The sequence below is a fragment of the Poeciliopsis prolifica genome, unplaced genomic scaffold, assembly GCF_027474105.1.
Source record: "Poeciliopsis prolifica strain line A6 unplaced genomic scaffold, Auburn_PproV2 SCAFFOLD016, whole genome shotgun sequence".
Taxonomy (NCBI): Eukaryota; Metazoa; Chordata; class Actinopteri; order Cyprinodontiformes; family Poeciliidae; genus Poeciliopsis; species Poeciliopsis prolifica.
Window position 1 is genome coordinate 5,147,501 of NW_026562391.1, and position 8,093 is coordinate 5,155,593.

Consider the following 8,093-nt stretch of genomic DNA (forward strand, 5'->3'; position numbering starts at 1 on the left):
AAACCAGAGCAAACCCACAACTCTGCACTTCTTTGTGTTGCTGTGTCACAGAAACTCCCAATAAAACACACTTCAGTTTTTGTCTGTGCTATAAAAAGACGTTTAAAAGTTACATTTGTATGAATGTAGTGTAATGCCAGCTGCATTTCCGTTGACCATATAATTGTGCAAATTGGAATTCCTAAAATAAATTCTCTTAATGGAGATGGGTCGAGTTAGAAAAAAAAAGAAGTTTTTTGATAGTTTATGAGTCTTAAGATTTGTGCATTTTACAAAACTGCAATGGAAACATTTTTTTCACTTCGCACGAGTCATGTGGGAGGTTACTACTGGCAGAAAATATGAAGAAGACAGCAGGAAGTGATGGTTTTTAAATGTTGTAGCTCATTCGCATGTGATTTTGATTACATTTCTTTTTTTTAAACGGAAACACCACAGTTGCAAAATTGCGTTTTCTCAACACACAAAAAAAGTTTTGTGCATGTGTGATGGAAATGCGGCTGCCGTTTACCGCCCAACTTTAAATTTCTTAAAGCACAACTATTATACATGTTGCAATTACTCGTTGCCATTACTTGCTGCCTGGGTGTCACGACGCTCTTGTCTCTGCCATCGTGTCAACCATTCGTTGGTTCTACGATCCCAAATTACAAGAGGATAAATCTGGAGTCTAACCAGATCTGCCACAGGGAGCTGAGAGGAAACTATCCATCTCATGTCACCAAACTGATAGAAGAATGACTTCTGAGAGGCAAAAGTTGTGTTTGGGTGACAGCAAACAGATGATCCTTCTCATTGCATTAACTTTAATCAGTCTGAGGAGAACAGAAACAAGAAGAATTGAGGTCTAGAAATAAACCCCACCGCTGCTGAGCCGGAGGCAGTCTATTATTAAGTGTTACAGCGATTTATGTAGCACCCCTGATAGGAGGTGCAGGATGTTGAAATATAATCCTGACGCTGAAAATCTATTCATAATCATGACAGATGTGCCTTCATTTCTGCAGTACGGTGTAATATTTAGCAGCGGGAGGGCAGAAAGTAAAGCACGACAGAAGTTGTGTGGAGGTGGCCTCGTCTCTTTCCCCCTCCATGCAGGACCACAGCAGCCGCAGCGGTCAGACCTCAAACAGCTTGTGGATGAAGGAATTTACCCGGCCGCTCATCTGGGATCACGTTTCCCGACTTTAAAAAAGACGTAGCTCTAACCGGTTCCATGTTCTTGAGGTTCTGGAAACTCTTTAGCTGGCGGATTATTTCAAAATGGAAAGTTAAGAGGGAGCAAAGCTGAGAAGCAGTGCCAGATTCCTCTTCTGGGAGACTGATGTTGAAGGCTGGGCGATGCAGGGAAGTGTTGACACTGCGATCAAAACAGACAAGGATGCGTTCTTCAGAGATACACACACAGCTGCATGGGGGTATGGGGGGGAGGCACATATACCTTGCATCAGTGTAAGCTGCATGCACGCAGCAGCCTTCGTGCAGACGTGTGTTTCCAATCTGTGTGCAGCGCCCCGTGCTACGAAGGCAAACGCTGCCACCTCAGCCATTAAACGAGCCTGTGCAGCAGAGGCAGGAGCGTTTGTTTAGAACCGAGCCTCCTCGGCTATCTTGCGGTCGGATTGCATACTTAATCAACACGGTCATGGAAATTTCCAAAAAAGACGTATGACTGCACTAATTCTCGCACTCCGATTGTTCGGTCTGGTGTTCCCCCTCTGTTTTGTTGCTTCAGCTTCTCTCCTTTTTGCCTTTTCACCAGGTTTGTGGTTCAATTTAAGAAAGACAAGGAGTTGTGTTTATTTTTTCTTTTCTTTTCGCTCTTAAATACAAGTAAGAACTTTAATTTGGAAGACAAAAGTAGGGTTTTCATTTCAGGAGTGACATGCTGGGAAACAAGGTGTCTGGATTTATAAAACCCCTCACCTGCACTCACTCACACACACCGAGGTAACTGAAAACCAATGTAAACACGACCTCCAAATACGGAACAATCATCTCCATTCATTCATGTCAACTCCAGATGAACCCCCTGCTTGACCCAACACAGACGCTGGTTTAATTTGCACATTTACAGCCACGTCAGTGCTCCCTCTCTGCCTTCATAACATCGAAAAGAAATCAAAGTACTTATGGAACTGCTTCTGCATTCAGTCACTCGACAACTACAAACTTCAAAGTATTTTATGGGGGCTGATGTGGCAGAACAACACATTTCAAATCTGATAGGGGAAAGAAAATGCACATGTAATATGAAACTCTAAAAGGAGTGCCGTGCGTTTGATTCAGTACTTTGTAGGACCGCTTCTTGTTGAGTTTCCGGCTTGGAAGTGTTTTGTGGTTTGTCTCTACCTGCTTTGTACATGTACAGACTGAGGTTTTCGCCCGTTTTTCTTAGACTTTCTTTGACTTTGAGTAGGCCGTTCAAGTGCATGAATATGTCTCAGTCCAAAGCATCCCATCACAACTCAGACTGTAAGATGGAAGTTGAACTTTTACATCAGTCTCAACTTCGATTAGGTTTTCTTCCTGGCTCGCACTCAAATTCGTTTCATCCACCTGTCCATCAACTGTTCCACCTGAAGAAAAGCATCCCCACAGTACAATGCTGCCACTACCGTGGTTTCGTGTGCACAGTGTTAAGGCTCTCCCAAACTTAATTCGAAGCAGAGGAGTCGATGTTCGTGTTCACACATCTTCCATAAACGTCGCAGACCAGCTGGGTGACACCCCCCCTGCTTCGCTGTGCATCATGCCCCTATGGCATGTAGGGAAACGGTGAATGAGAGAGCGCCACACCTTCCTGCAAACAGCCTCCTCCAGAGACACTACTTGGCAATATCCATTAAGGAAGTTTTAGGCATTTGACAATCTTTGTAGGCAGTTTGTGAAGAATGGCACAAATGTTCGTAATGCCCCGTTGCGTTGGATAAGAACTATTTGTTTCTCCTGCAGAATCAGATATTGGAAGCAGACTAGTGGAAGTGAAAAATATTTATTTCTGTCACAGTGCTTTTCTGCATAAATGGTTTTTGTGTCGTTTCAGTAGTTCGTGGTGCAGCGGCACCACAGATGAGGGTGTGAACGATTTTTAAAAGGGTTTGGGTCGTTTGACACTGTGCAGTGTGCTAGTTACTCTGGAATCCATGTAATGGTGTCAGAATAAGATGGTCCAAAAACAAAAGTACACCCCACTTTTCAGATCTTTATTCGGAAGATGGGGTCAAACCATGCCTCTCAAACAATTATGCTCTATGTTGTGTAGGTCTACACAACATCAATAAAATCCACTGACGTTTGCGGCTCAATGTGACAAAATGCGAAAAAGTCAATAGACGCGAACCGCTTTTACGGGACGCTGTGGGAGACGGGAAGAATATGACAAGGAACAATGCATACAAAATGATAAAACCCGTCTTGAGTCGCTCTTGTTCCTCCTCTTGTTTACATTCCTGAGCGGTGTTCGACACAGAAGGATCCTCCCCCTTCTTGTGTGGGCTCAGAGGGGTTTGTGTGTGTGTGTGTGCGTGCACACGCAGCATGTGCCCCAACATGTGGGTGATATAAACAGAGGCGAGAGTGTGGGAATAACTCCAGTGAATAGTGTGATTGTACAGTCAACTCCACGTCGCTGCAGATGCTTCGTCAATCTGACTCTTGGTTGACCTTCTGGGACCCTCCTCCCTCCACCCTCGCATCTTTCCAGCACGGCCCACCTTGTCCTCTGCAGTGTGCATCCACCTCCATCTTTCCTTCCACTCGCTCCCTCTGTCTTACTCCTTTGACTTCCCTGATTGCTAGCGTATGTTGGCTGGATGGGCTGACTGGCTGGCTGGCTGGATGGCTGGGGGGAGGAGGGAAGAGACTGTGTGTGCCCTCTCATGCAGAGAGTCACATGGTGTCCCTGATTGGAGGAAAATGAGTAAAGACTGCAGCTCTGGCTGAAATGGCAACAGACAAAAACGCACAAAGGCTGAGCTGTTTAAAAACGGGTTGCACAACAAGAGAGCCCGAAGAGGAGGAGGAGGAGGAGGGTGTGACAGAGGGGAGGAGAGCAGGAGGGAGCAGACACCGAGGAAAAGATGTGGATTAAGAGAGGAAGAGGAGGGGAGGGACGGGGGGAAGGGAGGGAGGAAAGGTGACGGAGGAGGGAGAGAAAGGCAGCGAGCGGAAGAGACAAGTGGGAGATGAGCACTGTAGGAGCGCGGGAGGAGTGGGTGAGACGGGGAGTGAGGAAGAGATCAGACTGTGTTTCTATGTTTTCTGCAAGGCTGAGCGCTGACGTGATTGGCTGAAGGGGGGCGGGGGGGGGGGGGGTGATGTGTGGAGGAGAGAGAGAGAGCAGACCTGACTCTGAGATCAGAGACAGACAAAATGGCTCCCAGAGAACAGAGAAGGCAGCATCAGGGCACTGTCATCTCCACTCACACAGCTGTCAGCTGACGCCACGCTCACATCTGGCACACCGACACAGGAAAGAGGCTGAGATGATGGGCAGTAATCCTGATCGCCGGCTTCCTGCACCACTTTTTCTGTTTTATTATTGTTATTATTCATTAGCATAGAGATAAAAAAAACCACACACACTTTAATGCCACGCCGCCTCACGGCTGACCCTTGTTCTAATTTAACCCCTCCACCCTCCTCCTGGTGGCGCGGCCTGTTGTAACATGTGACGCACTCGGAGCTGAAGTTGCCCCGCTGCAGAGCCTCTGTGTTCGCCTGCCAAAGAAAACCCTGGACAGGGAATTCACCCAGTGAGAGTGGGGAAATAATATACTGTGTGGCAGGATGAGAATAACAACACGCCGACTCTCCGCGGCCACAAGAGGGCGCTGCTGACAAAGGACAACATGAGGTTGGAGGTCAGCTGGAGTTTTTCCTCCTGGGGATGCGCTGTCAGCGACGTTGAGCCTCTTTTATTTCTCTTTAAATTAAGTTGCTTTTTTGGGCTGTGCACAAATCCACGCTCCCAGCATTTGTAATTTTTCTGGCTGCAACTAACAATTGTTTTAATTGTTGATTATTCTACCGCATACTACAGATTTTGCTGATACTAGAAATACATTAAAAGATCCACAAAAACAAATAATTCAATAAATTTTTTAAATAAGAAAATTACAATTTCATGGCCTGAAATGCAAAAACATAGTATATCTTTAGTGAGCTCGAACCGGTGAAGAGAAAACAATCCCACTTGATGACTTTTGGGTAAAGCTTATTTGCAGACAATGACGTTTTCATCCTAAATGCAAAATCTATTTATATTTTGTGCAGTTTTGGCTGAATTACTACTCTGAATATGTTGTTTTTTTCCAGCCACTCACCATTTTTTGAGTCTGAACTCAAAAAAATTAGTTGATGACTATTTCAGTACGTCATCAAACACATCCCACTTTTCCACACATTTTTTTTTTTAGTTGACACAAAATGTGAATAATTTTTTTCATCGCTTTAGTTGTTCAAAATGACCCTTTACTTTTATTTCTTTTGTGAGAAATAAAATACTTTTTTATTGATCTATAATGTTGCTACAGATAAGCCCAGAGAGGTTCACTCCCCGGGCAGATTTATGTTTATAATTTATTTTCATTCAAGATGTTTGTTTCTAACAGGAAGTGAAATGGAAACATCCAAAGAAATAACACAAATGAGATAAAAAACAAACAAACAAAAAACTTCTCTGTTTTACTTATTTTTACTTATATTGTAACAAAAATGGCAAGTTGTCATATTTGCAATAATCGGTGTAGACATATTGGAGCAGTGACTAATACCTGCAGAAATGGGCTGAAAGCATAAATAAGGCATCAACATCTTCTTGGTGGGGCAGGATGGACACTGACCTACCCCAAGTTTCTCCACTGTCCAAAAAATATGCATCTAAGGTTAATTGGTATATCTAAATGGATTCTTCTGGCACTTGATTGGCATCTAGTGGGACTTAACCACTAAGGCTGTTGGAGCAGTTTTTAAACGTTGGTATATTTTAAACCATACACAGAGTTTACATTAGATGGAAAAAGTTTTTCAGTTCAAAGCTCTGAACTTTAAACTCACATGTTTGAACTTTGATAACAACACAGGGTTCTTCACGGTCTTGAAAAGTTTGGACGACTAAACTGAATATGAAAAACAACATTTGGGGGTTTCATTTAAGTAACCAAAAGTGTGAATATTAAAGAGGTTTGTATATGAATTTATAAGTAGTTGACAGGATTTTGTTTTATTTCTTTAAAAAAAAAAAAAAAGACAAAAGAAAAAAATCATCTCACAGCTTTTGTTGACCCCTGAGCCCTTGTAGATCAGAGTTTAAATTGCAAACTGGGGTTCTTTAACTCTGTTTAATTTATATTGGCAGCAAAGTGTCTTTTTATGTTTTTAAAAACAACAAAAGAAAAGGTGCTCCAAGGCATTTATGTTTAATATAAAATATTATAATCAAATTTAATTTTTCTTTATCAAAAAATGTCCAAATGTTTGTTTTTCACCACATTAGTCAAATGCCTGTCAACCTCCTCTCTGTGTTGATTGTTTTCAAGAACATCCAAATAGTAAACTTGAACTATGCCAATGTTTTGTTCTCAAATATTCAAATTGTTATAAATTTAAATATTTATAACAAAAAAAAATCAAAAAATTTCAACCGGGAAAGATTTTAAATTTGAAAGTTTGTAAAAAAAATTTAGATATGAGACTAACATAGAAAAATTACTGAATAAGCAACAAAAATGATATAGTGATTCTGAATCTCATACTAAAATAAAACCTTTGTTTTCAAAGGGTTTTTAAAGTTGTAGGTTTGATGTGCTTTGTTCTCAAAGTTCCTGAAGTTTGGCAACCAGAATAAATTACCAGCTTTCTTTACATTGTGATGCGTTTGGTTTTTTGAAACATTTTTTATTTTTTTCCCTTTGGGTTTTTTGAATAAATATAATTACACAGCTCACTCAGGCTCGTTATGGAGAAAAGAGAGTCGACTTATTGGTTCAGTGCATTAACGCTAATGGAACAGAGCAGCCAGACATTAACAGGAGTAAAACCACAAAAACAACAGCACTGCAAAAATATCTGTACATTAGCCTACGACATATTTCAGCCGTTCATTCAAGCACGCCAGTCACCTTTTGCTGACTTTAACTATTCTCAGCATGACCTTTGAAAATGAGCTTGTTGAACTTTTGGATTTAGACATTGCAACGTTTCATCCAATGGCATCCAAAGCCTTCAAAATATCAGTATTTTTTATAAATTTCATTCCTAAAGCATCTCAAAGTTTCTTTCAACATTTTCAAACCATTATTACTTTCAAAATTACATCACGGACTCAGAGTCGAGCTTGAATGATGTCATTGAAATGTTGATGCATTTCATTTTTCTCACTGCCTACAAACCACAACGCTGCTTCTCTCCGATTGGCTGATCAAGTTCTCATGACGACTCCTTCCCCACACGGTGCCGAGGTGAGCTGAGGTCCAATCGCCCTTTTGAGATTCTGTTGCGATACTTTTATTTATTTTTTTTTCTTGCTTCAAACGCTTTATTACTTTCGTCTAATTTCTGAGTGAAGTTCAGAGTTTTGATTTTCCTCGAGCGCGTTCTTTCTTGATGTTCAATTCTGCTCCTGATTCATAGTGAGAAAATCATCAAGTCATCCAGCGAACTGAACCAGAACCTTTTGGTGTGATGTTGGTGAACTCATTGGCCCAGTGTGGCTTTCCACAGGGGTAGATGATGAGAAAGCTTTTATCCGCCATCTGACGCTCCAAAGACTGCAGGAAGACTGTAAACCAGTTGAAGCCTTGCGTCTCTGGACACAATCAGTATCAGTTGCTCTGAAACAGAACTTTCTAATCAGACAGAGTTCTGACCAAGAGCAAATCAACCGAGCTGACACACCGAGAGGCTGATTCTGGACTAATTGATCAAAAAGTAACGCTTGGATAAAAGTGAAGCATTTAGTTATTTTGGACAATGATTTTTTTTTTACATCTAAAATCTCCGTTTCCTCTCCTATCAGTGCCCTTGAGGTTTTGTTTGCTTTGTGTTTCGTGACTCAATTTAATTATTATGAAAAAGATCTCAGTATGATT